The 27,855-nt window shown below is 41.0% G+C and overlaps 1 protein-coding gene and 1 pseudogene across 20 annotated transcripts in view; both read left to right on the top strand.

Moving 5' to 3' along the window:
- Positions 1 to 5,324, top strand: part of ANK3 (ankyrin 3) — a 488,871-nt gene extending 483,547 nt beyond the window's left edge. For all 19 annotated transcript variants that reach the window (XM_080640919.1, XM_080640916.1, XM_080640924.1 and 16 more), the window contains one exon: positions 3,885 to 5,324. The gene's annotated coding sequence lies outside the window, so the exon portion shown is untranslated. The remainder of the gene's footprint in view (positions 1 to 3,884) is intronic.
- On the top strand, positions 302 to 27,017 carry LOC308257807 (large ribosomal subunit protein uL22-like; annotated as a pseudogene). Its single transcript has 2 exons — positions 302 to 431; positions 26,479 to 27,017. The product of its transcript is annotated as a large ribosomal subunit protein uL22-like (transcript).
- The last annotated feature ends 838 nt before the right edge of the window (positions 27,018 to 27,855 follow it).

The raw sequence follows: 27,855 nt of genomic DNA, 5'->3' as shown, positions 1-27,855 counted from the left end.
AGGTAGCCATAATCTATAAAACATTTACTTCAAATGTACCATTAGAGGGCTGATTAGTGAGTCTGTGGCAAGGGAAGGCCCCCAGAAAGAAGCTGTAAAAACAGCAGGATACCTGTATTCCAAGCCTCTGGGGGAAATGCTCAGGATCTCACAGCCATATGGAAGCCAAGAGTGGCAACAGTGCCCAAGTTTGCCAGGGCCACAATTTATCCGAGTCAAAAAGTTGACTAATTGTATTTATTCCTTCAAAAAGTATTTGACCTTTCACTTGGTGAAGAATGAAAAGGGTAGATATGCAATCATGAAGAAAACCTCCATGCTGCCTGTCCCTCTGGAACTCTTATCTTGCAAGGAGGAACGAGATGGGACAAAGGTTATTCAAGGGCTAAAAATACAAAACCCAGGATCCAATGAGAAGGAAAGAGAGATGGGTAAGAAGAGAAGGGAAGGACTAGCGCAGTGGTCGGCAAACTGCGGTTCGCAGCCACATGCGGCTCGCTGCTCTGTTGACTGAGTTTGCTGACCACTGGACTAGCATAACAAACTCTCTGTGTTCTCAGTGGGCTCTAGGGAAGGCCTATCAGAAAAAGGCTTTCCTGAGGCCACAGCAGAGCTAAGTCTTTAAAGATGAGTAAGCGTTAACCTGCAAAGGTGCATCTCATTAGGGAGAGCAGTCTGCACTTTCAAGGAGATGGCACTTGAAACGAACTTGAAGGGTAGAGAGAGTTAGATATAGATGAAGGTTAGGGAAGGGAAGTATAAGTGGATGCGAAGTCATGAGCAAAGGAAAAGTTGGAGACCAATGTGTTGATGACAGACATGTAGTCTTGATCCTCTAGATCAGGGGTGGGGAACCTTTTATCTGCCAAGAGCCATTTGGATATTTATAATCATTCGAGGGCAATACAAAATTATCAACTTAAAAAACCAGCCTTGGCTGGGCCAGACATTCCTCACCCCTGCTCTAGATCCTCCTGGCGTGTGTGGCCTATGGACCAGCAGTATCAGCATTACCGGGAGTCCTGTTAGAAACACAGAATCTTCGAGTTTACCCCAAACTACGGAATCAGAATCCGCATTTGAAGATCCCTAGGTGAGACATATGCACATCAAACTGTGAGAATTGCTGCTCCAGAACATATAACTGGCTGTCAAACTTGATTGAACACTGGAATCATCTGGGAAGCTTTTTTGTGGGGTTTTTTGTTTTTTGGATATTGGGTTCTGCCCCCAAGAAATTCTACTAGTAAATAAACTGAAATGGCATATGGCCTGGACATTGGGATTTTTTTTTTTTAAGTCTCTGCAGATAATTCTAATGTGCACCCAAGTGTGAGAACCGATGGAGAGTAGTGGGCATTAAGCCTGAAAAGGTTCATTGGGCTACAGAGAGCTTCAGACATCAATTTTTTTTTTTTAAGCTAGACCTTAGGAGCTAAAAACTACTGGTACGTAGACCTGTAGGGAAAGGTTGATTCTAACTCAAGCATACTCCTGACTTGAAAATGTGATTTGGAAAGGACAACATTCATCTATAAAATATAAACTGCCACGAAAATCCATTGAATAGCTGTTTTTCTACATTTTAAAGTGTTTCCTAAAAGAAAATAAAAAGTACAGTGAAATGATTAACTTTTTGAGTTGGTTTCTACTACCTTTGTGTTTGAAGGGTCTGCAAAACCCAAAGACAGATTCCTAAATGCAAATGCTTCTCCCTGGAATCTGTTGTCTAAACCCAGGAAGGGAAGATGACTTGTCCTTTTTTTTGAAATGTTGTCTTGATGGCTCCTGCCCTCTCACACCTTTCCATCAGGTGTCGCTCTTATCACAGTTTATACAGGATGTCGATATTTTATAACAGCACTCAGCCAAGGCTCTGATGCTTCTTGTGCAACTTGGTATAAAGTCTTTTATCCAATGATGACCTTCTTGCACCCTGTGTGACTGGAGCCAACACACTCCGGTGTGAGAACAAGAGAGAGATTTATAAGGGGAACTAATTCCCAACTTTTTTTAAAACTATCACTCAAATCATACCTGAATATAAATGGGCATAATTAATAGCATTTTTAAGATTATAGAAACATATCCACTATTTCTAGAGAGATAATGGTCGTTTGCATTGGGTGATAAGAGAAAGACCTTACTCCTTATGGCCAGATTTATCCTTGGAAGTTGGTTTAGTTTTTGGAAGAGATGAAGCAAAAATAAATGAAGTTCAATTGAGTTGCCCATCTACATACATTTACTAAACACTATCAAACTATATATTTACAATAGGTGGATTGTATGGTATGTAAATTATGTATCCATTAAGCTGTTAAAAGCAGGGGTCTGTGGGAGGGGTTTGATTAGAGAAAATTGCTTTAAGTTCTCCCTAAGAAAACAGCATGATAGCACTAGGGTAACATTATAGGACCATCTAAGAAGCCTGGTGCCTGGAAGATTAGGAATAATATAAAAACAGAGGTGAGAAAATGCTGATCTTCTTACTCTGATTTGCACACCTTCTGGGATGGAGCCTGTCCAAATGAGTCACTTTCCTTCTCTGGAGCTTCTGCAGAGCCATGGGAGGGGGCGGGTGTTGAAATCACCCCAGAAGGAATTGATACTTTGATGTTCTTGGCTCTCAGCATTGGTGACCTGGGGCGTGGAGGTCGGTAGGACTTTTAATACAAAAAAGGAAGCCAGAACCACAGTACAGCAGACAAAGGAAGTGCTGTACCAACATGTTTACATAAGCCAAGGTATCGTGGGTGACCCATCTAAAGGGGAAGAAACTGGTCCAGGTTAAGTAAACAACGTCAAGGTCACTGGGAAGACTTTTGGGCCTTAACAGAAATAATCCTAAAGGTTATCCTAGACCTGCTTACATGTTGGGGAACAGGGTTGTTCTTGCCTGTCTCAGTTTTCTGTAGGGGCTGTGTCTTGTTCTTGGGCAGGCATTCAAGTTTGTCACCTTCACACTGACAAAGGACTAGATGTGGGAATAATTTTATTTTATGGAAAAAAAGTTCATACCAAGAACAATACATACTGCACCAAAGTATGAAAACTTTTGCCAAAAAAATGTTGATTTATTTTGACAAATTAAAAGCGGCTATAAAACAGATATTTTATGCAGGTATTATCAAGTAAGACAAGACATCTTAGTGGAGCCTCAAAAAAAAAACCAAAAACCTCAAAATTAATTTATCCTGTCACGACTGATATGGGACAGGAAAGGGGAAAGTATTCTTTCCAATGGCTGAAGGTAGTCTTTCATTTTAATGTGCATATGGAAAAACAATTTCATAGTAATGAAGCAATAGCACTGTCCTCCCTTTTTGAAAGACTGGTTGCATTTTGGGAGGTGAGGGACATAAAGCATACAGACAGGACTGAGATGCCCTATTCCGACTCCACATCCCTGGCCCGTTGTGCCCATGAAAATCTCATGCCCCTGCTATTTGGCTGTTGGTGGAAATCTCAGAGAGCCCGCCTGTCCGCCTCTTCATTTTACAGATAAGCCAGAGGCCCCCAGGGCTTCCCCAGAGGCCCGAGTGAATGACCCGGGCATCAAAGATAGACCTAGAAGAGAGTCTTTCTGACTCAATCTCTAAAACCACAAATGGAGCAAACAAAGTTGCATGAGGTCACGGGATCACCAAGGGGAGGTCATTGCCTTCAAAGAGCTTTCCGGCACACGTCAGGGCCTTGTCCTCTCAGGCATCTAGCAGATAGCCTGAGTCCAAAGTTTCATGCTAACCTGCCCCATTAGGAGGCCCAGGACTCCCATTCTCTGAGCCTTTTCTGTTGAATAGCAAGGAAGGCTTAGGCAAGTTTTCTATTTTTTAAAAAAGCAAGCAAGCTAACCTCACTACTTATTGTCTGTCTTTCCACAGGATCATGTGTTTTTACTGCCAGTATTGAGAAATTCATGGAAGACATGTCAGCAGGAAGTAGAGATTCGAGGAGAAGGGTGTGTGTGTGTTTGCTGCTTCCACACATTAATGGCATGATTCTTTTTTTTTTTTTTTTTTTTTACACAAAAAGAAAAAAAGAAAAAGAAAACCACCCACATTTTAATTTAGCATGAGCCAACTTACAGAGCATGGAAATTCACTTTCATTCCCAGGATTGGCACGTGTGCAATTAGCAATGCAGTGTATATACAAGAAGCCATGCCGTTAACAGTTTATCTCAAGTAACTTGGTGTCATTTACAAAAGGAAGAAATTCCTGCCTCCAGAAGGAACAGAAGGAGATGGACCGAGAAATCACAGAGAAACACTAAAATTACTAAATCCACAACAGCTCGCCTTATTTTTCTTGGACCCAAACTGTCAGGGTATAAACACTATTTGTTTCTTTTTTAAAACATCTATAGTTTTGCTGTAAATAATAACAGTGTATAAATTCTAACAGAAAAATAGAATAAATGTTGATAAGGCACTGCCTCTTAGAACCCAAACAGAATATTGCAAATGCATTTAACATCATAGAGGTCTCAAGGGACTTCACCCTAGAAGAGGAGGGAGGGGTTCTGGGTGGGGGGACCTTTACTGATTCTTGTATATTAGCAATTATAATGTTTGTATATGCAAAACTGCTAGCTTGATTTTAAAAAAGCAAATCTTTAAAATCTGCTGCAAATTTAAATAATTCCCAAAATGAGGAATTCTGTAGTTCTGTGAAAAAATTTTTCTTCAAAATACTAATATTTTGATGCATGTGTATCACCTTATTTTGATTAAATCTTTTCCAATTTTGCAAACACTACCGTATACTGCAACACAGAAGATTTTATCTGTAAACAAAAAGCCCTTCATCTAATATTTGTTGCTATTGCCAATTTTCCAATTAAATGACCTAAAAATGGAAGAAAAAAAAAAAACCTATACAGTAGTTGCTTTAGGGGGAGGGGGTGCTCTCTGTTAGTGCTTAAAAGGGGGGTAATGCTTGCCGCTTTAGAGGTGGATGGTGCTCATAAGAGGCCCCAGTCAGGGGTGTTTAAAATGGACTGAACAGAAATCCTTAGCTAGTAGAATGGCAGCACGCTGTAAAATTATCACTGTATCGTGTACTGGCTATAAGATGTAGACACCTTTCAGTAAGCCAATCATTTGTAACCATTCTAGCAGTGTCATACTAGGTTAATAAGGCTGCAGTGTTTTAAAGGGCATTTTTATTTGGGTTTTGGTGAAATTCTTTAATTTGTTGATTATATTCATATGAAATCAGCATTCATGGACACATAGCTCTAATGACATATGTATGAAAAACCATACACTGGATGACCTAGTCGATTATTTAAGCATAAAATAAATTGTGTTAAACTCTTCACCTATCTGTGCTCTACCGTGTCCTTGTGTTCACTGGCAGAAGATCATTGTCTAACTCCTTATCATTTGGCAGCACCGATCCTCCTCACCAATCCTAATGGTGCCTCTGCCTCTGTGGTCAATAAGGAGATAGTCCCCCTAACATTCTGTTCTTCCCTGCAAACTCCCAATCTGCAAAAATTTGGAGCATTTCATAGAGGAGCCATGAATTAAAGATTAATGACAAATGATCTTTGCTCACATCTGGGTTGGGCTGTCCCACCACCCCACCCCTCAAAAGTGGAAAGTTGGAGGTATTAGAACCGGCATGCCCAGAAGTCATAAACAGGCACCTCCAGGAACCATTCCACTTGCCACTGTTTTACCCCACAAAGCAACTGTTTTTTAATTGACATTCATTGTCAGTGCTTAGAAGTTAGGAAATTTCACACAGTAACCAAATTTCTAACTTCTCTTGAAAAGATTTGGCCTTACTGCCAGAAGACGCCTTCTGGGGCCATGCTGCTCTCTCCAGCCAGGTGTATGGTCTCCAGGCACCATAGTCAGTCTCATTATCTCTTTTTCTTTCTTTTTTTTTTTTTTTAATCCTCACCACAGGATATTTTTTCATTGATTTTTTAGAGAAGAGTGGAATGGAGGAGAGACAAATATGGAATGTGCCCCTTCCCCTGCACCAAAATTATCCTATGACATTCCCACCACCCCAGCCTACCCAGGCGAAAAGGTTTTTTAAAAGAAACTTGCCCCAAAAGCCTCTCTGTTAAACCAGGATCAGAATCCAGGTGTCCTAACTTCCCATATAAGAGTTATGAATTGTGGACGCACAGTCCTTGACAGAAAGGTGTTTATTCTGAACTAGAAGTTTGATGAAGTGTGCTTGTCTAAGTATTAAATGGGTGTTTTGTGTATATACCTGAAAACTTGACTTCAGGACTATATGATGGGCTAAACTTAAGGTCAAGCAAAAGTTCATAAATTTAATCAGAGAAGTAGCCAAAATAGGATGATCAAGATTTTATTTGCATCTTTGTATATGTATATATGTGTATCCATGGATTGAACTGGGAGCATATGTTATATATTCCTAATACTGTCTTTGACCTGCTGGCTTATAAAATGTATTTAAGCTTTTTCCTCAATCAAGGAAAAAGAAATTAACTGTGATAAGATTCCTGATATTTGCTAGTTTTCAATTTTATATTCCTACCAAATTCCTGAGTTTGTTCAATTAATACGTATTATCACTATTAAATTGCCAAGTTATGGCAATATACTGTGCAGGGTTATTCTACCATTCCTAAGAGGGACCTACTTCACTGAATACATAAGCAGCCAGCTTCTTTCCTCTATTAATAAATACTACCACAGTGTCCTGATGTTCCAACATGTTCATTTGGTATCCTCCTGGGTTCCATCAAGACAGGTTTTTCTCCAGGGCAAATAAAAAAAGTTGTTTGCTTGCCTTTATGAGCATCAGGTCACAGCAGGGATATATGAGAAGCTCAGAAATATAAATCGCCAGGGTGATGACTCTCTGAAGAAGCCACTGATCCAAAAGCTAACTTCCTGAGTCTTGGTGTTCTTGATTCTGGCATTTTAAAAGGTGTGTAATTTCCTAGTCATATGGCACTGCTCCTTGCTCATGAATTTAAGATAAAATAGTCCAGAAATAAACATGTCTAACATTGAGATTTGAACCAGACTTTACAAGAGTTCTTTTAGTAACAGATAAAAAAAAAAAAAAAGACAGTGGCATAATTAATTTACATGGTTACCTAGCTAACCATGCACCAATACAAAATAAATGAACAACAGAATGGACTCTGACTAACATCCTTAGTAGTAGGTCCTATAGCCTTTGGTTCTTTAACAATTAAATGTAGACCATTCAGAATAGACTAACATGAAATTTACCATTATATCTGCCACACTCAATGACTGACAGCCATGAGTAAAATGCATGACTAGGTGATCCTGTAGTGAAGAAATTTTATTCTTCATTCCTTGGTGCTTTCTGTATTAAGGAATAAACACCCCAAGGGTTGCATTTTCAACAGGACATCCTGAGACTCCTCACTAATTCCTCAAAGGAGTTCCAAAGCAAAACAGAGATGAACAGGGTGAGACGATTATAAAGGCGGTGGGAAGAAGCACTAGGCCATTAAAGGTACACCAGAAACAAGAATAGAAATGTCAGGTCTTTTTCTCCAAGACTACCTTAAAATGCCCTGTCCGTATCCCAGAAAAATAAGTGAGCTCCCTGCCTACTTTCCCTAACATCATCCACTTCTCTTCTGAAATCGAGCTCAAGCAATGGCATAATTCTGAGAGCTGGGAAAATTCTGAGAGCTGGGAAGGAATGAGGACTTACAGGCTTCCTGCATCTGAGGCACACTACCAGGTCCTCAGACTACCAGGGGTCCTCAAACTTTTTAAACAGAAGCCAGTTCACTGTCCCTCAGACCGTTGGAGGGCCGGACTATAGTTGGAAAAAAAAAAAAAACTATGAACAAATTCCTATGCTCACTGCAGGCCTGGGACAAGTTGGCTGCTAAGCAGGATAGGCAGTGGCATCCGGCAGGCCGGATAAATGTCCTCGGCGGGCCGCATGTGGCCCGCGGGCCGTAGTTTGAGGACGCCTGGGACTGTGCTCCCTGAGAGCAGGGACCTTGTTCTGCTGCATCTACAGTAGGTGCTCAGTAAGAATTTGAGTACATGAATGAGTCAAACATCAGAAGGCAAAGAACAGTAAATGGGAAATGTTACTCTGTGCACTATCTTGCGCACCATTTTCTTTACAGGCTCAAGCAGGTTGGAAATTAAAGGAAAGCACCGCTTTTGAGTCTAATAACTTCATTCACTGAGAACTAACTTGTGTCACCATCCTCCACTAGCCCTTTCCAGCTGCACAATCCATTAGCCACAAAGTCTTAAATAATTGGGCTTGGATATCCAATACCACACCAGCAAAAACACACCAGTCATGCTGCTGAATCAGACATCGTTCCCATAGTGATGGGCTATTTTCCTCATCATCACTGACTGGCCACGGAGAAACCAGGCAAGAGTGCGGAGACCTTGCCATGATCCCTAATCTCTATGAAAGAGTCAGATTTGTCTCCTCTCTTTCAGACATGATATCCAAATTTTTTAAAACTGTGCCTACCTCAAAAATCCCACCTCAGTGTTGCAGTGTTTATTGGGTTCGTTAAAGACCAGGAGGTACAGAAATTACATCCTAGAAATCCCTGGGATGCATAATGTCTGCCGAGGTGTTTTGTTTAGACCACAGAATTTGAAAAAAGATGGCCAACATTTTTTTTAATCAGGAGATTTTAGATTTTTTAAAAAATGAAATTTGAATTCTCTTTAAAATCTAAGGAAGTGACAATGTTGTTTCTGAGATCCCTTAGGATAACAACTTCTTGGAGCAAAACTACACCTGCCATGTTTGGACAAGCATGTGTTTTCTTGTTCACCATTGTCCCTCTTCCTCTTGCCTCCAAAACCCAGTCTACTTTATTCATTTCTATTCCCAGTCCTTATTTGATCAGATTGGAAGAAGGAGAAGGTGGCAAAATGATGAGATCATGCTTGAGTTCTTTTTATGGCAAGCAAAACATCTACCTTATTTTTATCCTCAGTGCCAAGCAGAAATGGAATAAAGAAGGGAGTGAGAGGAGAAAGGTGGATCATGAAGTTTTTCCAAACTCATCCATCCATCCATCTCATTCAACATGTGTTGAATGCCTGCCACTTTTCAGATGCTCTCCCAGGTACAGAATACGTCCATTTCCTGCCCACTATCTTCCAAGTGAGAAGAACACAAACAGCCTCTGTGTGAAGTCAAAAGCTCCTGGGAAAGGAAAAAGCCAGCTCTGCTGAGTGGAGCCATTGCACTTTCACAATTAAATGAGATTCAAGGCCTGACAACAACATCAATTTTGGTAGAAAACTTCTGAAACATTTCAAGGATATTTAAATAACCCTGCAAGAGACTACAAGCTCATCTCGCTTCCAAAAATTCCAGATTTAGATGGAACCAGTTGAAACTTTAAATTCATACTCAATATTCTTTACATCCAGTCCTTCACAATTCTGACCTCTTCAGAGAGTCCATCCTGCTGACACCAACCCACACTGGCAACTCATGCAAACTAAGTGAGTGCCCCATGATTCAGCATTCAAATCCACATCCTTGATGGTTTCTCTGGACATTCTGTTCTTCAAGAACAAGGACTGTGCTTTCCACAGTCCCAAGAGCAGAGCTGGGTGCACAGATGGTATAATCAACATTCAGCTTCACATGCTAATCATTTACTTGTTCTCTATGGTTAAGTTTTACCAGACTCCAGCTATGCTGTAGGACACACTGATGGCTCAGTCTGGGTGCACAACCTACCCGTGGATGGCAGTGCTTGAGTGCAGAAAGGAGCAGAGCTAGAGCTGTCTCATGAGAGCCTGGCTTGCTAACCTGCTATCATGTCAATGTGCCCTGCTTGGGTAAAGCCTAAAGCAAGTAAAGAGTATCTAGGGAAAAGCCTGCGAAAACCTTAAGGCTGATAAAGACATATAGACAAATGCTTAAATGGATAGATGGATATAGTGGGGACAACTGTAGTACAGTAAGCTTTAGAGTAATTCTCATGCTTTTAACTATAATAAAACTTTGAACTCTCAAGTTCCATAGGCTAAAGTAGTCATTCTCTCAAATGTCTGTGGAGACTAGCGAGGTCATCTAAATTAGGCAAAAGGGTTGTGGTAGACTGCACTGTATATAAATTATTGGCTGCCTCTCCCTGGTGGTAGGTTATAGTTTCCCATCCATTGACATCTCCTTAGCTACACCACTTGCTTTGGACAATGAAAGAAGAGCAGATTCTCTAAGAGCCAGTGCATTTTTCTTCATGGTCCCTTTCCTCCTTCTTCAACACCAGCGATGCTCCACGCAGACTACTCCCTGGCCTGGTGCTGGAGTAAAGGTAACATGGAGCAGAGCCACAGTTAACCCGCAGTGGACATGCAATGTGAGCAGGAAATAAACCTTTCTAGTAAACCACTGAGATTGTTCTGTCATTAGTTACTATAGCATAACCCATGAGTAATATTCAAATCAGGCAGAAAACATTAAAGGGTGGTGGGTATTTGGGTAAGCACATTCCCCTTCTAAAGAGTCTGCCTTCTAAAGACTAGCTCTGCTAGGTTTTCTCATTTTTTAAATGTTGGTATTTAATCTTATCCCCTCCCCAATAATACTGTGAGTCAAACAAAATATGCCTGTGGACCACCAGTCTTCAACCTCTAGCTCTTGGCATCTGCAGAATGAACACATACCTGGATCATGCCATACAGATTTACTGAGGTATGATTTTTAATTACCTACTATGAAGCTGATGTGCATAAGCAAATAACTTAATTCCTGCACCAGTCTAATGGCCGACCTAACATCTCCACCTCAGTGCAGCTTGGTTGTTCTCTCTATACCATTTCAAATGCTGAAACTCTTATTAAGGGTCTGAAGGGGTTACTTGGCTTTTCTTATATTTTATAGCATTTTAATGAAGAGTTGATCTTCACTTGTGCATCTAAACTTGATGTGGCTCCTACCTTCCGCTATAACCACATCATATCATCTTATTCTCTTCTCTCACTACCTTCCAGACCAGTGATAAAGTGTAGTCCATGGACTCGTCTTAGTCTGAGAAAATTTTGGTGCCTATCTGCAATGAGATATTAAAAAAAAAACCTGATCCAGAATGTAAACCAACTATGCTACTACGCATATTCTTTAGTTCAGTTGACTTTTTCTAAAATATACTAAGCCTTTCTTGAGAAGGAAATGATGTACAGATTTACAATCTGGTGCAAGTTCCTTATCTCTTCACAGATTGGTGCTCTCCACAGCACAGTTCTAGCTTCCTCTTTGTTCCTCGAAAATGCCAAGTTCCTCCTCATGTCATTCCCATCCCATTTGTACTTACCCTCTGCCAGGGAAACACTCATCTCAACCTCCAAGTGTCATCACCCCTCAGGCCTTCCCTGCACACCTTCTCTATAAAGTAGCCAGACCCCCCCGCAATCCAGTTATTCCATCACATCACCATATTTATTCCCTTTATAGCATTTATCACTATAGTATACTTTTTTATTTGTATACTAGATTCTGTCCTCCTTATTCATTGCTACATCCAGAGCATCTAGGACAAGGCCTGATACCAGTAGGTACAAAATATATTTGATGAATAAGTACATTCATCATACATTTGTTTTCTAAGTAGTTGTGGGGTAAGAGGGGAGCACAAACAAGTAGAGAATACATATCTGAATGCTGTGAATGTCAAGGAAAAACAGCAACATCTTCAGTGACTCAGTGTGAAATATCAAAAAGACATCAGTTTGCCTTTGAGGGTTGCCGTGTTTCCACTCCCCCATGAAGACTTGCTGAGAAGAGCTTTATAAATCAACTCCTCCTCCACAGCATTCTATAAAAGCTTCATTACTGTCAGGAATCATCATGGTTTTTTTTTCCATCTTAAGCTGAGGACATGTGATGGGACGGTTGTTAAAGTTACCTGGTATGTATCACAGCATCAGATCTTCAAACGACTCTTTGAATCACCCAAACATAGCACTGCCCTTACTGTACTAGTACTACAAAAAATGAGCCATCTTTCTGGATGAAACAAGCATCTTGTCAATGGAACAATAACAGAAAACAGCTGCTCAGACAGCCTGAATGGCTACATTGCATGATGTCTACAAATCTTTTTACCCTGGCAGGCCCAAACTGCAGCTAGAATCTAAAATTGCCTTTGGCTTCACAAGGATCAAGAATCAGATGCTACAGGGCCTGGTGCAAAGCATTATAGAGTAGAGGGACTGTAGAAAACCTGAGAACACATGCCCCAACTAAAACCACAGTGGTTAGTTAGTTCTAACAAAATATTAGGAATATAGGCCCTAAATTATCTGCTCTTTTGATTTGTCTAGAACAGTGGTCGGCAAACTCATTAGTCATCAGAGCCAAATACCAACAGTACAACGATTGAAATTTCTTTTGAGAGCCAAATTTTTTAAACTTAAACTTCTTCTAATGCCACTTCTTCAAAATAGACTCGCCCAGGCCATGGTATTTTGTGGAAGAGCCACACTCAAGGGGCCAAAGAGCTGCATGTGGCTCGCGAGCCGCAGTTTGCCAACCACGGGTCTAGAACACTGGAAATCTGTATGATGGGATGGAAATAGGATATGAGTATATATGTGCATGGGTATATATAAAATTCAACTCATAAGCTCTTTATTTCATTTAGACCAAGTAATTGTCAAATAGATACCTACCGTACATATAGGAATAAGAACTGGGATCCATAGACTCCAAAAGTTTTAATCTCATCAGAAAAACAAGGTATGTCAAGGTATGTTCTTAAATAAATAGAACATGAAACAAGATATATTCTTAAATAAATAGAACATAAAACAATATTAAAGAAGTAAATTTATATAAAGCACAAAACAGTCCTAACACATAGTAAATGCTACATGTGTTTGCTACTGTTGTTACGGTTGTTAGTAGTATTACATTATCATTACAACCACAATCTCAGGACTACTCTTGACAAAGTAAACTGGAGAAGGCCTAACAGAGTATTGCTCATATTGGACGCTCAATAAACACTAGCTAAATGAGTTGGGACTTGAAAAATGAGTCGGATTTTAACGTGAAGAAAGGAGGCCAGTGCCAAAAGGAACAAAGAGGCTAGAAGGACAAAGATTTCCTGGAAGCATGAACAAACTTTTCTTTGATAAGAACTTAAGAAAGAAAGAATAGAAGGCAAGGATGGAAAGGGAAACTCACCATGGAGAGCCTTGAATGCCACTCAAAACGCCATGTGGATCACAAGAAGCATGTGAGCTCAACATAAGCCTGGCTTGATATTATATATATGGCTACTTAGCCAAAAGTGAGACTAGTTTCCAAAAGCAGCCCAAATTTTAGATAGGACATGGAGAAAAGAGTTTCATGGGCATACATGCTTGTAAGTAATTTGCATCATGTGTACTAGTTATATGGCTGTGGGCAATTTACTGAGCCTTTATATTCTTGATCTGGAAAATGGGGGTGATCCTTTTTGTCAACCACAAATGGTGGAAATGAGCTCATCCACATAAAGCACTTCAAAAAGTATCTGGCGCAGAGTAAAGTCTCCATCCGTGTTACCTATTTTTTATTAGTTGTGGTGGTGTATTAAGATGAAAGGTAAAACAGGAAAATGCTTGGCTTGGGCCTCTGTGTCTGTGAGTAGTGATGTAGATAGACGGCCTGTGACAGTCTTTCATGCTCTAGGATGCTAACTGCTGCTGCTCCAGAGGCCAGGGGACATCCACTCTGGGGCTCTGTAGTCCAGCCCCACCCCCATTATCCTCCAAGGCCTCAGGGCTCCAATATCCCCCTCTCCCACTCTTGCCCCTGAACTAATAGTCCTCCATGCCCAGTCAAGAGACAAAAAGTGAGCATCCTGCTAGAAAATCCCCCTCTGTCTCTATCATGCTGCCCGGCCCTCTCCAAAGTTAGTCACTAACTTCTTTTCTAAAGCAGGAAGGTCCCCTCTTGACACAATAGCCTCCAATCTCATTCTTGTTTCTCCAAATCCACTTCCTCTGCTCCAGGAGAAAAGTGTCTTTGGTTGTAGTTCACAGAGGCGTAAAATGTGTATGTATCTGGGGTGAGGGGTGGAGGTAGTGCCATGGGAAACTTGTATCCAGAATCTATTTTTATGAGTTGGGTCCACAGTTATACCAACCGATTAAAATAAAAAGATTTTGATTCTTGGATGATGTATCTATCTCTTCATCATCCAAAATAATATTAACGTTCAGAACTTGCCAGTCATAAAGGAAAGTGAATTCCCTGCAAAAACCAAACAGGATATTAGAATGGAGCACTGCCTCTTCCACGTACAATGTGGGCAGGTGTCCGAACCAGGAGCATACTGAGTTACAGGTATGCATGAGACCATGCTGCACTAAAGATCAGTGACCACAGGCAGCAAAGTCGGGGCTGTGGTCGGGACTGGCAAGGGCTGTTCTCCTGAGGACACTGGGAGGCTTTTGAAAACAATAACCTAGAGGCAGAGTTGAGTTTGATAACCAGGGAATTAGGACAGGAGCTCAGTCAGGAAACTGATGGCAGAGTTGTGGTCCAGTGCGCAGGTTGTGGTCCAGTGCTTTCTCTGGTGCTTGAGACTATTTCTATTGTACCCCCTTCAATGTGGCAGTTTTCACTCCAGGGGCATTGGAAAGGCACCACTTAGCTCAGATACCCTCTGTGATCATGGACAATTCTCTTTTCATGTGTGGATGGAATACTAACTCTGCCTTGCAAGGGTATTTGAGGATTCAAGATCATAAATGTAAAAGTATTTGTCCAGTAATGGCAACTACTATTATCTTTATCTCAGACAGAATTCTGACCAGGAATTAAATCATCATGGCCCTAAAAGTTCAACACTGTACAGACACAGCAAACGAATCATTTTAAAGGTTCCTTGTGCTGCAGTAGGAATGCAGCCTGGTTGGATAGTAACGAAAGGAAGGGCTCTGTGAGAGGCAGGAGTCAAAAACATTCCCTATCTTTAAATGTGCCCCCGTTATGATTGTTCTGAAAACGTTTTGTCCTAAAGACATATGTTTCACATTGTTTATAGAGAAATTAAATTGGTTTTTAAAAGAGAGGTCTTTCCATTCTTGATAAGATGAAACTGAAAATGTCTACCTTTACCTCCTCCCCCAAAGAGGGAGAAAAAATGAAATTTGCTTTTGTCTTAGAAAATGCATAATGCTTAAGACACCTCCTTAGTAAGTACATTTTCTTGAATTCTAAAAATGAGCTCTGTGGGCAGCTATTAAATCAGAGGTATGCTTATTGCCTGTACTGTAGGGAAGAAACATTTTAAGTACCTTTATATCCCTTTATTTGTCTAAAATCCTAAACGCCCTGTTGTCATGGAAACACATTCCCTGAGCATTATATATTAGGTATGTTTGTATTCTGTCTAAAGAGATTTCCAGTATTTGTCACACTTGCCAAACACCGTATAGAAGAAAGCTGATTATGCAGGGTTCAGTTATAATACCAGCATCTGGCATAATTAATCCACTAGATTGAACTGAAATGGAGTTGAAAGAAGGTATTGATAGTTACAGCATGATAAGGATGAGGAGCGGGGGAGGAAGAGGAGGAGGAGGAGAAGGAGGAGGAGGAGGAGGGGGGATGGTGGAGGAGAAAAATGATAAGTGTAAAATCAAAGAGGGAGACTTGGGTAAGAAATACCACAAAATAAGACTGAATATTTTTTCTCTCCACTTTTCTAATGCTGATAAGGAAGGGTTATCAGTCAGGGTTCTTGGTTGAAAACAAAGGAAATCTACCTGGCTAACTTGAGCAAGAAGGAGTTTACTGAAAGAATGTCAGACAGCTCATAGAATCATGGGAGATGTTGGAGCTCTGGAAAACTGGTACAAACCAAGAGAAGCTGGGAGGCTAGAATTAACCAGGCTATGTCACAAGAGAAGCCTGGTTAGGGAGGCCTTACAATGCCAGGGACACTCGATGCCACCACTGCTGGCAGTGGTATGAACACCAAACAGTCCTTGCTTCATTGTGACACTCAATCTAGATACACTGTTCTGGGTGGGATGGTCTTACAGGCTGAGTTCAAGTGGCGTCCCTAGTGGCCAGGGGTCAAAAGGATCCAACCTTTTCAACTTCCACAGTTGGAGATGGAACCCCTACCTCCGACCAGACTCACCAAACAGAAGGAGGCTTATATGTTGGGCAATCAGCCAAATAGAAAAGTTCAAGTGCTGTGGAGGGATGAGCCTTAGCCTGAGTCATCAAAAAACCTATGTTCTATTCCAAGGTTTTGCCTCCCAGAGGTGAAATGACCGCAGGAATCCCACCTAACCACCTTGGTGCACAGGGGAGCTAAAGTGACAAAAGGTTTTATATTATATATGAAAGCAGAAACGTGTTTGGATTTGCTATTTATAAGGCTTTTAAGCATTTTGTTAAAAGCAGTATAAACAGTTTTAATGAATGGTGGGAATTACCCCAAAATAGGGAACTGTATCTCAGAAAAGGCCCAGGGAAGTAGAAGCTATGGTGACAAGCCCAGCCCATTGGCCCTGTATGGTAGATGCAGGAAGGGTGAGCTGTAAAGGCCTGATCTGATGACTTGTTTTCCCACCCAGACCTACATTCCTCCTTCTAGTGGTAATGTAGTGGTTTCTCTTTGGAGAACTAACCCTCCATCACTCAGAGTCTCCTTGGTTTGGGATGGACATTCCCTAATCATCCATCATATGGGAACATGAGCCCAGCCTGGTCAATCACAGGATTCCATTCCATTGGCTACAGCAATTGATTTAGCAATGAGTCCATAACCCAAACCAGACCAGAAAAACACTATCTGGATTTTTTATGTTGTTTTGGTTCGGTGTGAGTTGGGTTGGGTTTGTTTTGTTGTGTTTTTAGAACTTTAGAGTTCCTTACTCCTGGAATTACTAAGCTTGTAGAAGATATGCCTGGGGATGCTGGGGACCACCAGATGCAGACCTGCCTGGGATTAAGGCCAACACAGAAGAAAGCAGAACTGAGAGATAAAGAAGTGAGCAGAGGAGGAGAGAAGAGCAAGACCAGGTTCTAATAACATCTTTCCAGCACCTGAAGCCAGACATAACCTTATACTTTTTAGTAAAATGAGCCAGTATATCCTCTTTATTTTTATTTAAGCTTTTAGAGTGATTTTCCGTGTCTTCTCATGTAAAGAGCCCTGGTTGAAACAGCAGGTGGAGAGGTCTGTGAGCCAAACCAGTACCAGTGCGGCCTTATCCCCCAACCCCATCAGTTGACCAGTAGTTTAGGAACCTTCTCATCCAAGTCCCTCAAGGGACTAATTCATTGAGGAGAAACTATGAGGAAACTTGCAGAATTTTAGCAGCTTGGCCCTGAGCCAGAACCATACTGTTGCTGGTGGAAAAAAGTTTCTGGGAACCAGCCATGGAGAACAGAGATATAACACAATTTCTAGGAATCCTGGAGCAAGGACTTCTGACTGCTGCTATTCTGCATGAATTCAAAGACCAGACCACCCTTTTCTGCCAGAATAAGTGCAATTACCATAAGAAAGAGAATTCCTAACCCCTGCCACTCTGCAATTAAAGTGGATATTAGAGCTTCTATGAATGGTTTGCAAGCCAGGCGGTGCTCAATTCCTGGGCACCAAACACATTTCAGTTATGTGAACAGCACCCCCTGAGGTTGTGCCCTATTCAACCTGCACAGCCATATGCAATCATCCTGGCAGACACTCACTAATTAGTGGGAACATTAGCATCCCTGGATCATAAGCACAGAAAGAGAATGCATCTGTTTAGACCACAGAGCAGGGTGAAAGGCAAGAAAAGAAGCCATCTGCAACAGCTCAGACAACAACAACTTATAGCATTTCAGTTCTTCAGAAATGAGCCAGCTGAGCGGCCTGTGTGAAACCACTCTTCCCACTCCTCTGAGCTGAGTGTGAGGTAGATCTATGGCCGAGATAACTCAACAGTCCATCCTGGTCTAAGCTCCTTTTCCCAATGGGACAGAGTTAAGCAAACACTGAATGAAATAGCTGTTTCTCAAGAAGGCACCTGGATTTTTAACAAGCATTACTGAGCCCATTTATAGTAAATATAAAATAGGTAGACCTCATTTCAATGTGGGCTACAGTCAGAGTTTTGGGCCTTTTTTAAATCCTCAGGAATCCATGGTGCCCCTTCCTCTTCCGGATATGGGACATAGTGAAACCAGGTTAAGACAACCTGCTCCTATGTGAGTTCAGATAAGAACAGCCCCAAATCTTGCCAAGGCCTGATACTGAGTCCACCTTTTATGATATGAACAGTATATCCAATGAGACCTAGATACACCTCTTTGCTCATCATCAATTCCATGTGGGAAGTTAGAGAAATTGTCTCTAGCTCCCCAAAGGAGACTAAAGTCTCAAAGACCAAGCAATCAACTTTAAACCACAATAAAAGCAGAATTCTGGTAAGAATACTATGTTTTTTTTTTTTACTCAGAAAAACTAAAAACAAAACATTTTTTCGTAATGTCTTTTGTGAAGCCACAAGAGATTAAGAAGTCATTTTCTCCCTAACTGTCATCACCATAGGCAGTCTATTTGCACTCCTGGTACAATTCGATGGGAGTTTTATTTTTTAAAACCAGTGAGAACATCTACTCATAGCTAATGATCTCTTCTCCTCACCTGCATCTTTTCTAAGTAAAAGAAGCTTTCACCTTGGATGATTCAGCCCTTAGAATCCTGGACTATGTGTTTCTAAGGAGGCACTGTTCCCAAATGAGAACTGCATTTCCAAATGGCAGAGGTCCTTGTCTTCTCTCTGTCTCACTTACCATGATGAGCTCTTCCAGCACAACATCAAATATTCTGCTACTTTACATTTGTGTAAGTCAAAGCTTCTGGTTCCCTTTACTATTTCAGAGGTAGGGATTTTGATTAGAAGATCATAGTAAGAATAGCTACATTTATTAAGCACCTAAGATGTGCTTTACAGATACTATCTCCAATCCTATATAATAAAAGAGTAATATGCAAATTAACCATCACTCCACTACACCCACAAGCCATGCCCACCAGCCAATCAGGAGCAAATATGCAAATAAACCCAACCAAGATGGCTACAGCCACAGAGAACAGGAGGGAGGCTTGGGTTTCCCGGTTAATGGAGGAAGCCAAGCTTTCCACCTGCCCTTGCCAGCCTAGGCCTCCACTCAATGCTACAAAGTTTCAATGATAGAAGATACATAAATCCAAACAGAAAATGGCGGCAGCCATGGAGCTGGAAAGAGCAGGAGGCTAGGGTTGCCTCTGGTGATGGAGGAAGCCAAGCTTTCTGCACACCCTGGCCGGCCCAGGCCTCCACTTAAGGCTACAAAGTTTCAATTATAGAAGATACATAAATCCCCAAAAAAATGCCACGGAGCAAGCAGAAGGCTTGGCTCCGCTCCAGGCTACCAAGTTTCAATTGTAGAAGATAAATAAACCCCAGATACCAGGGCCTCCGCCTGGGTCACCAGGGGGCATGGCCAGCCTGCAAACCACCACAGGCCCCTCGCCCAGGCCACCTTACACCCCAAGGGAACCCCCACCTGATCCGGGACACCATCAGGGCAAACCAGCTGGCCCCCACCCATGCACCAGGCCTCTATCCTAACTAATAAAAGAGTAATATGCAGATTGACCATCACTCCAACACACAAGATGGCTGCCCCCATGTGGTCAAAGATCCTGCCCCATGTGGACACAAGATGGCCACCACAAGATGGCCAGCAAGGGAGGGCAGTTGGGAGGGACCAGGCCTGCAAGGGAGGGCAGTTGGGGGTGATCAAGCCTGGAGGGGAGGGCAGTTAGGTGTGACCAAGCCAACAGAGGGAAGTTGGGAGGGACCCAGGCCTGCAGGGGAGAGCAGTTGGGGGGAACCAGGCCTGCAGGGGAGGGCAGTTAGGGGTGACCAGGCTTACAGGGGAGGGCAGTTGCGGGGGACTAGGCCTGCAGGGGAGGGCAGTTGGGGGGGACCAGACTTGCAGGGGAGGGCAGTTAGGGGCAATGAGGCTGGCAGGGGAGCAGTTAGGCATCAATCAGGCTGGCAGGGTAGTGGTTAGGGGGTGATCAGGCTGGCAGGCAGAAGCGGTTAGGGGCAATCAGGAAGGCAGGCAGGTGAGCAGTTGGGAGCCAGCATCCTGGATTGTGAGAGGGATGTCCGACTGCCCGTTTAAGCCTGATCCCCCAGCGGACATCCCTCGAGGGATCCCAGATTGGAGAAGGTGCAGGCTGGGCTGAGGGACAGCCCCCCCCCCCCCCCGTGCACGAATTTTGTGCACCGAGCCTCTAGTCTTAGAATAACCCAATAAGACAGGTAAAGATAAGCCACATAGATAATTATTTGGTATTACAGATGAGATTTAAACTCACATCTACCTAAGACTAAGGCCTGAATTCTTAGGCCATGGACTTACTAGGTCAACTCAACCACAGAAAAGAAAGGCATCTTTAGCCCTGGCCAGGTAGCTCAGTTGGTTAGAGCACTGTCCTGGTACACCAAGGTTGTGGGTTCAATCTCTGGTCAGGGAGCATACAAGAAAGAAGCAACCAATGAATGCATAAATAAGTGGAACAACAACTCAATGTTTCTGTCTCTCAAAAAGTAACTGTAGTAAAGTTTCTCTCTCTCTCTCTCTCTCTCTCTCTCTCTCTCAAAGTAAATGAAATAAAAAAGTTAAAAAGGAAAAGCATCCTTAGCTCATGGAAAACTGGAACTTTAACCACTTGGCACCACACAAAGCACGGTTCCTATGGTGACTTGTTTGGAGATTCTGATTATGCCAAAGAAATGGTGACCATTAGATCTATGAGGATTATGCACTAAGGGATGAGGCTTCCCTGGCTTGGTCAGCAAGCCCTGGTGACACTGTTCACAGCAAGGATGGAGAGGAAGGTGACAGCCTATAAACAGATCAACACAGCAACAGCAAAAAGCAGATGCCAGTTTTCATGATGGAATCCAGAGGCTGAAGGCAGCCAAGTATACAATATGCAACATAAAACATTAAGTCAAAGAATGAAGTACCTAAGTGGGTGCTTCTAAGGCTAAATATTTCCTGCCCAGTAATATGAAGCAAGATTTAGATAGCTGTAACTGCCTGCCAATGACAAAGCATCTTCTAGAAACCACACTTATGAGTCTATCAATGTAAGCGTGTATAAGTTCATGGGGAGTAAGGAAACCTTTATACCTCCAGTTCAAACAAGTTAACATGAGTTTACCAAAAATATCTGGCCAGTTATGGTTCTCATAAAATTTTAATATAGTGCTAGGAGATAATTAGGTGGGTAGAATAATTGGCATTATATTACACTGCAGGCAGATTAGTTGAAGTATATTCAAATTTAAGTTGGACAAAAACTAGACTAAACTGGATTTTAGTTTTTAAATAGTCTTATAGATTTCAGAATACAAACACCATGTCTGATTCTAAACCTGAGCTATACAATATTAAGACTTGAGAAAGACAGGTGTTCTAAAATAAAATTAAATCTTGTTCTGTAAAAACATTTACCATCACATAAAAGACAAGGTCTCAGTGAAATAATGAATCTTCTATTTTGGGAAGAAAGCAACATAAATTATAAGACTATCAAACATATGCTTTTACAAACCACAGGGAAAATATGATCTAGTAAGAGAGATGCATGGACCTGTAAAGAGTTGAGGAATTGGTGCTCAGGGGATTCGTGAACACTCTGAAGTCTTTTGTGTGTTTGTGTATAAGTACAGTTGGTGGTAGAAAAGGGAAGGGAGTCATAACATCAGATTCTCAAAGGAGTATGTGACCCAAACAAGGGTTATGATTGACTGTAGTAAAGTCTGAAAAAAAATTTAAAATCTTGCAATTATTGGAAGCTATGACTATCTCTGATTAGAGTCCAAAACAAGAGCCAACTAAAATATAAGTACATAATCTATGAACACCAACACTCATATGAACAAAAGACCCTTCTGGGGCAATAAAAGAGTTAACTGTAACTGTGGTCCTCAGCAGCACCCAGAGAGCCAATAGTCTTTCAGGTCATTGTTTCTCTCTATAACCCTACAAAGGACCAAGCCCAAAATGTGTAAGGTATTTGCTTTGTTTTTCCAACTGCAGGACCCTAGCTGTTCACAGCAGGTGGAGCCAGTCCAAGCAGCATGCTGGAAAGGGATGGGCTGAGTATTTCATTTTTATAGACCAACTGGCTTCTCAATAATTTATCAACTGTGTGATGGAGAAAAGTACCAATAAAACGTGATTGTACAACTCCGCCTTCTTCCAGGATCAAGGAAAGAACTAAAGTTAGCTAAAAAAGAAATGACAACACAGTTTTGTGAGCTAAAAATAGGTTCTCCAAAATTGAATGCTGCCCATTTCTTGAATTAAATGTCCTTGAAGATGCTGACTTTGAAACACAGGGGAAATTGCAGCAGAGAGTGTAGAAGAATTGAGCATGTCTGGGAAGCCTATTGAGTAAATCTTCCTGAGGTAGTCTCTGATAAGAGTCCCTTGTGGGACATTTTATCTACTATTTCCTGTGAACATATAGAGCTGCATCACGTTTTGAGCCCCTTATTCCAAGAAGGATATACCTATTCGTTTGGGGTTTTTGTTTGTTTTCCTTGCTCTAAAAATAAATCATGAACATAAGGAGGATGGGGCTCATTTACTAGGGGCTGTAAGAAAGAAATCTCAAAAAATAATTAGACTTTAAAATAAGAAAATTATGTATCATCAAATGGACCTCACCAGAATCTATTTATAGGATTGCTCCCTTTTACACATTTGTGGCATTTTGTCCCTAAGAATATATCTCATTATAAGATTTTTTCTTTTTCAGCAAAAATTTGTGGCACTGGGTTCCCTCAACTGTTACATTAAATGGTTAGCTGTGGTCTCTAAATAGCCTCCACACTGCTCCTGAAAATGCAGAAGCCCATCAGAATTCCAGCCTGCACTGAATAACCAGGCTGGAGAATTACTCTCTTTCCTACCTTATCAAAGTTCAAAAAAGTCCAATGCACACAGGTGGCTATCACATATTCAAAGAACAGCAACAAAGCTAACATTTACATAGAGCTTGATACATAGAGCTTACTATGTGTGCCAGGCGCTGTTCTAAGCACTTTATCTCTCGAAATCCCTATCTATATAGTGGGTACTATAATTTCCCATTTTACAGATAAGAAAATTGAGCCATGAGAAGCTTTAATAACTTTACTAAGGTCATACACTTAGGAAGCAGTGTAACTGTGATTTAATTCTATTAAGAATCCAAGGTGTACAGGTCATTTTTTCTATACTTTGAACAAGAAATATGAGCCTCAAATAGATCAAATGACTAACCCAAATTCACACAATTAGTAAGTGACAGAATTCCAAAACCATTACAAAAAAAAAAAGAAAAGGAAATTACAGGCCAATATCCCTGCTGAAAATCGATGCAAAAATCCTCAACAAAACAAGGGCAAACCAAATTCAGCAATACATTAAAAAGATCATACACCATGATCAAGTGAGATTAATTCCTGGAATACAAGGTTGACTTGATACACACAAATAACATGACAGACCACAAAACAAAATGAAGAATAAAAATCATCTATAATAATAAAAGCATAATATGCTAATTAGACCAGACAGCTGAACGACCTTCTGAACGTCCTTCCGGATGACCTTTCAGATGAAGCTGGGGCTGAGAGCCCCTTGCACGAATTTTGTGCATCAAGCCTCTAGTGTGTGTGTGTGTGTGTGTGTATGATATGTTTTATATATACACATATATATATATATATATATATATATATATATATATATATATAAAACCCTAATATGCAAATAGACCAAACGGTGGAAAAACTGAACAACCAGTCACTATGACATGTGCTGACCACCAGGGGGTGTGCATGGAACATGGCGGGCATCGGCAGCAGGTGGCAGAGTGTGGAACATGGCTGGCGTCGGCCATGGTGGGATGGTGGAGCAGGTGAGTAGGGGTACCAGACCAAGGTGGGGTGCCAGTCACTGTCATCAGGGTGAGCCTCTGGTGGTTACTGAAAATTCTTTGCTCCCACATGCCGCAGTCCCAACCAGCCCCGCTCACACCTGCTGCTGGCACTGGCCCCAATCACTCTGCACCATCAGCAGGTGCAAGTGGGGCCGGTGCCATCGGCACATGGGAGCAGTGGGGGTGGGAGCGGGGTCCATGGTGGGAGGGGCCGGGCAGGGGCACAGAGGATGGGCCGAGACCCACCCCTGTGCCCACCACAGCCTCACGACCCACAGATCCTTTCAAGGTGCACAAATTCGTGCACTGGACCCCTAGTATAATCATATCAACAGATGCAGAAAAAGCATTAGGTAAAATACAGCATCCATTTATGATACAAACTCTCAGCAAAGTGAGGATAGACAGAATATACCTCAACATAATAAAGTCCATGTTTGACAAACCCACAGCTAACATCACACTCAACAATGAAAAGCTAAAACTGTTTTCCTTAAGATCAGGAACCAGACAAAGATGTCTGCTTTCACAACTTTTATTCAACAAAGTATTAGAAGTCCTAGCCACAGAAATCAGATGAGGAAAGTAATAAAAGGCATCCAAATTGGAAAGGAAGAAGTAAAATTGTCATTATTTGCAGATAACATGATACTATATAGAGAGAACCCTAAAAATTCCACCAAAAAACTATTACAATTGATAAATGAATTCAATAAAGTAGCCAGATACAAAAGTAATATTCAGAAATTGGTTGTATTATTAAACACCAATATATAACCGGTTTGGCTCAGTGGATAGAGCATCTGCCTGCGGACTCAAGGGTCCCAGGTTCGATTCCGGTCAAGGGCATGTACCTTGGTTGCGGGCACATCCCCAGTAGGGGGTGTGCAGGAGGCAGCTGATTGATGTTTCTCTCTCATCGATGTTTCTAACTCTCTCTCCCTCTCCCTTCCTCTCTGTAAAAAATCAATAAAATATATTTTAAAAAAACACCAATAGCAAACTATCAGAAAAGAGAAACAAACAAACACACACACACAAAAAAAACACCTAGGAATAAATTTAACCAAGGAGGTAAAAGACCTATAACTCAGAACATTAAAGACATTGAAGAAAGTAATTGAAAAAAAAAAAAAAAACACACAAAGAAATGGAAGCATATACTGTGCTCATAGACAGGAAGAATTAACATTGTTAAAATGCCCATACTACCCAAAGTACTCAAAGCAATCTCTACCAAAATACCAATGGCATTTTTCACAAAACTAGAACAAATACTCCTAAAATTTATATGGAACCACTGAAGATTCCAAATAGCCACAGCAATCTTGAGAAAGAAGATCAAAGTTGGAAGTATCATGCTACCCAATGTCAAACTATACTACAAGGCCAAAATAATCAAAACAGCATGGTACTGGCATAAAAAACAGACACTTAGATCAAAGGAACAGAATAGAAAGCCCAGAAATAAACCCATGCCTATATTGTCAATTAATCTATGACAAAGGAGGCAAAAATATACAATGTGATAAAGACAGTCTCTTCAATAAATAATGGTGGAAAAACTGGACAGATACATGCAAAAGAATGAAATTAGACCATTTTCTTAAACCCTATATAAGAATAAAATAAAAATGGATTAAAAACTCAAATCTAAAACCTGAAACCTTAAAACTCCTAGAAACAAACATAGGCAGTAAACTATATACCAGGGCCCTTAGTAATTATTTTTTGTCTCCTTGAGCAAGGAAAACCAACACAACAAACAGGATTACATCAAACTCAAAGTTTTAGCACAGCACCCTAGCTGGTTTGGCTCCCGGGTCTGATTTCAGTCAAGGGCACATACTTCGAATGTAGGCTCGATCCTCGGCCCTGGCTGGGGTGCACGCAGGAGGCGACCAATTGATGTGTCTCCCTCACACTGATGTTTCTCTCTCTGTCTCTCCCTCTTCCTTCCACTCTAAAAAGCAATGGAAAAAATATCCTCCAGTGGGGATTAACAAAAAAATGTTTGAGCACAGCAAAGGAATCCATAAAAAAAAATAATGAAAACAACCTTCTGAATAGAAGATATTTGCCAATGATACATCTGATAAGGGGTTAATGTCCAAAACTTAAAACTCCAATTAAAAAATGGGCAGAGGGCCTGAATACACATTTCTCCAAAAAGGACATACAGATGGCCAATACACATATGAAAAGATGCTCAACAATGCTAATCATCAGAGAAATGCAAATTAAATCCACAATGAGATATCACCTCACATTTGTCAGAATGGCAATAATCAATGAATGTATCAACAAACAACAAGTGTTGGCAAGGATGTAGAGAAAAGGGAACCCTCATGCACTATTGGTGGGATTACAAATTGGTGCAGCCACTATGGAAAACAGTATGAAGATTCTAAAAAAAAAAAATTAAAAATAGCTCTTCCTAAAAGCAGCCTGTGGTTACTTCTGAAAATGATTCACTATTCACTTGACCAGAATATCCCCCAAATTCATGCAAGCAAGAAGTTTAAATCTTCGTGTTCACTTTAAGAACACTCATGAAACTGCCCAGGCCATCAGGAGTATGCATATCCGAAAATCCACCAAGTGTCTGAAGGACGTCACTTTTCAGAAGCAATGTGTGCCATTCTGCCATTACAATGGTGGAATTGGTAGGTGTCCCAAGGTCAAATAGTGGGGCTGGACAAGGAGTCGGTGGCCCAAAGAGAATGCTGAATTTTTGCTGCACTTGCTTAAAAATGTGGAGTAATGCTTAACTGAAGGGGATGTATATTCTGTGGTCACTGAGCACATCCAGGAGTAAAAAAAAAAAAAAACAAAAAAAAAAAACGCCCAAGGTCCAGCACAGAAGTTACAGAGCTCATGGATGGACTAACCTATACATGAGCTCTCCCTGCCACACTAGGATGATCCTTACTGACAAAGAGCAGATGGTTCCTAAACCAGAAGAGGAGGTTGCACAAAAGAAAACAATATCCCAGAAGAAATTTAAGAAAACAAAAATTTGGGAGTAAATTCAGCATAAAATAAATGCTGATAAAAGTTTTTAAAAATTAAATTTATGACTCAGCAATAAATCCAAAACACTAATTTGAAAATATATATGTGTCCTTATGTTCATTGAGGCATTATTTACAATAGCCAAGACACAGATGCAAACTAAGTATTCATAAATAAACAATTGGATAAAGTAGTACCTATGTTCAATGGAATATTACTCAGCCATAAAAAAGAATAAAACATTGCCATTTGTGACACCATGGATGGGCCTAGAGCAGTGGTCAGCAAACTGCAGCTCGCAAGCCACATGCGGCTCTTTGGCCCCTTGAGTGTGGCTCTTCCACAAAATACCATGGCCTGGGCGAGTGTATTTTGAAGAAGTGGCATTAGAAGAAGTTTAAGTTTAAAAAATTTGGCTCTCAAAAGAAATTTCAATCATTGTACTGTTGATATTTGGCTCTGTTGACTAATGAGTTTGCCTACCACTGGCCTAGAGGGTATTATGCTAAAAGAAATGTCAGACAAAGAAAGACAAATACCATATGATTTCACCTATATGTGGAATCTAAAAAACAAAATAAACAAACAGAAACAAACTCATAGATACACAGAACGAGCTCATGGTTGCCAGATGGGAGGGGAGAGGGTGAAAAAGGTGAAGAGATTAAGAAATACAAATTGGCATTTACAAAATAGTCTTGCGGATGTAAAGTACAGCATGGAGAATATAGTCAGTAATATTATAATAGCTGTGTATGGTGGCAAGTGGTTCCTAGACTTATCAGGAGGTCACTTCATAAGTTATATAAATGTCTAACAACTATGCCACACCTGAACCTAATATAATATTTA

The sequence above is a fragment of the Plecotus auritus genome (assembly GCF_963455305.1).
Source record: "Plecotus auritus genome assembly, chromosome: 9".
Taxonomy (NCBI): domain Eukaryota; kingdom Metazoa; phylum Chordata; class Mammalia; order Chiroptera; family Vespertilionidae; genus Plecotus; species Plecotus auritus.
This window is presented reverse-complemented; position numbering and strand designations above follow the sequence as displayed.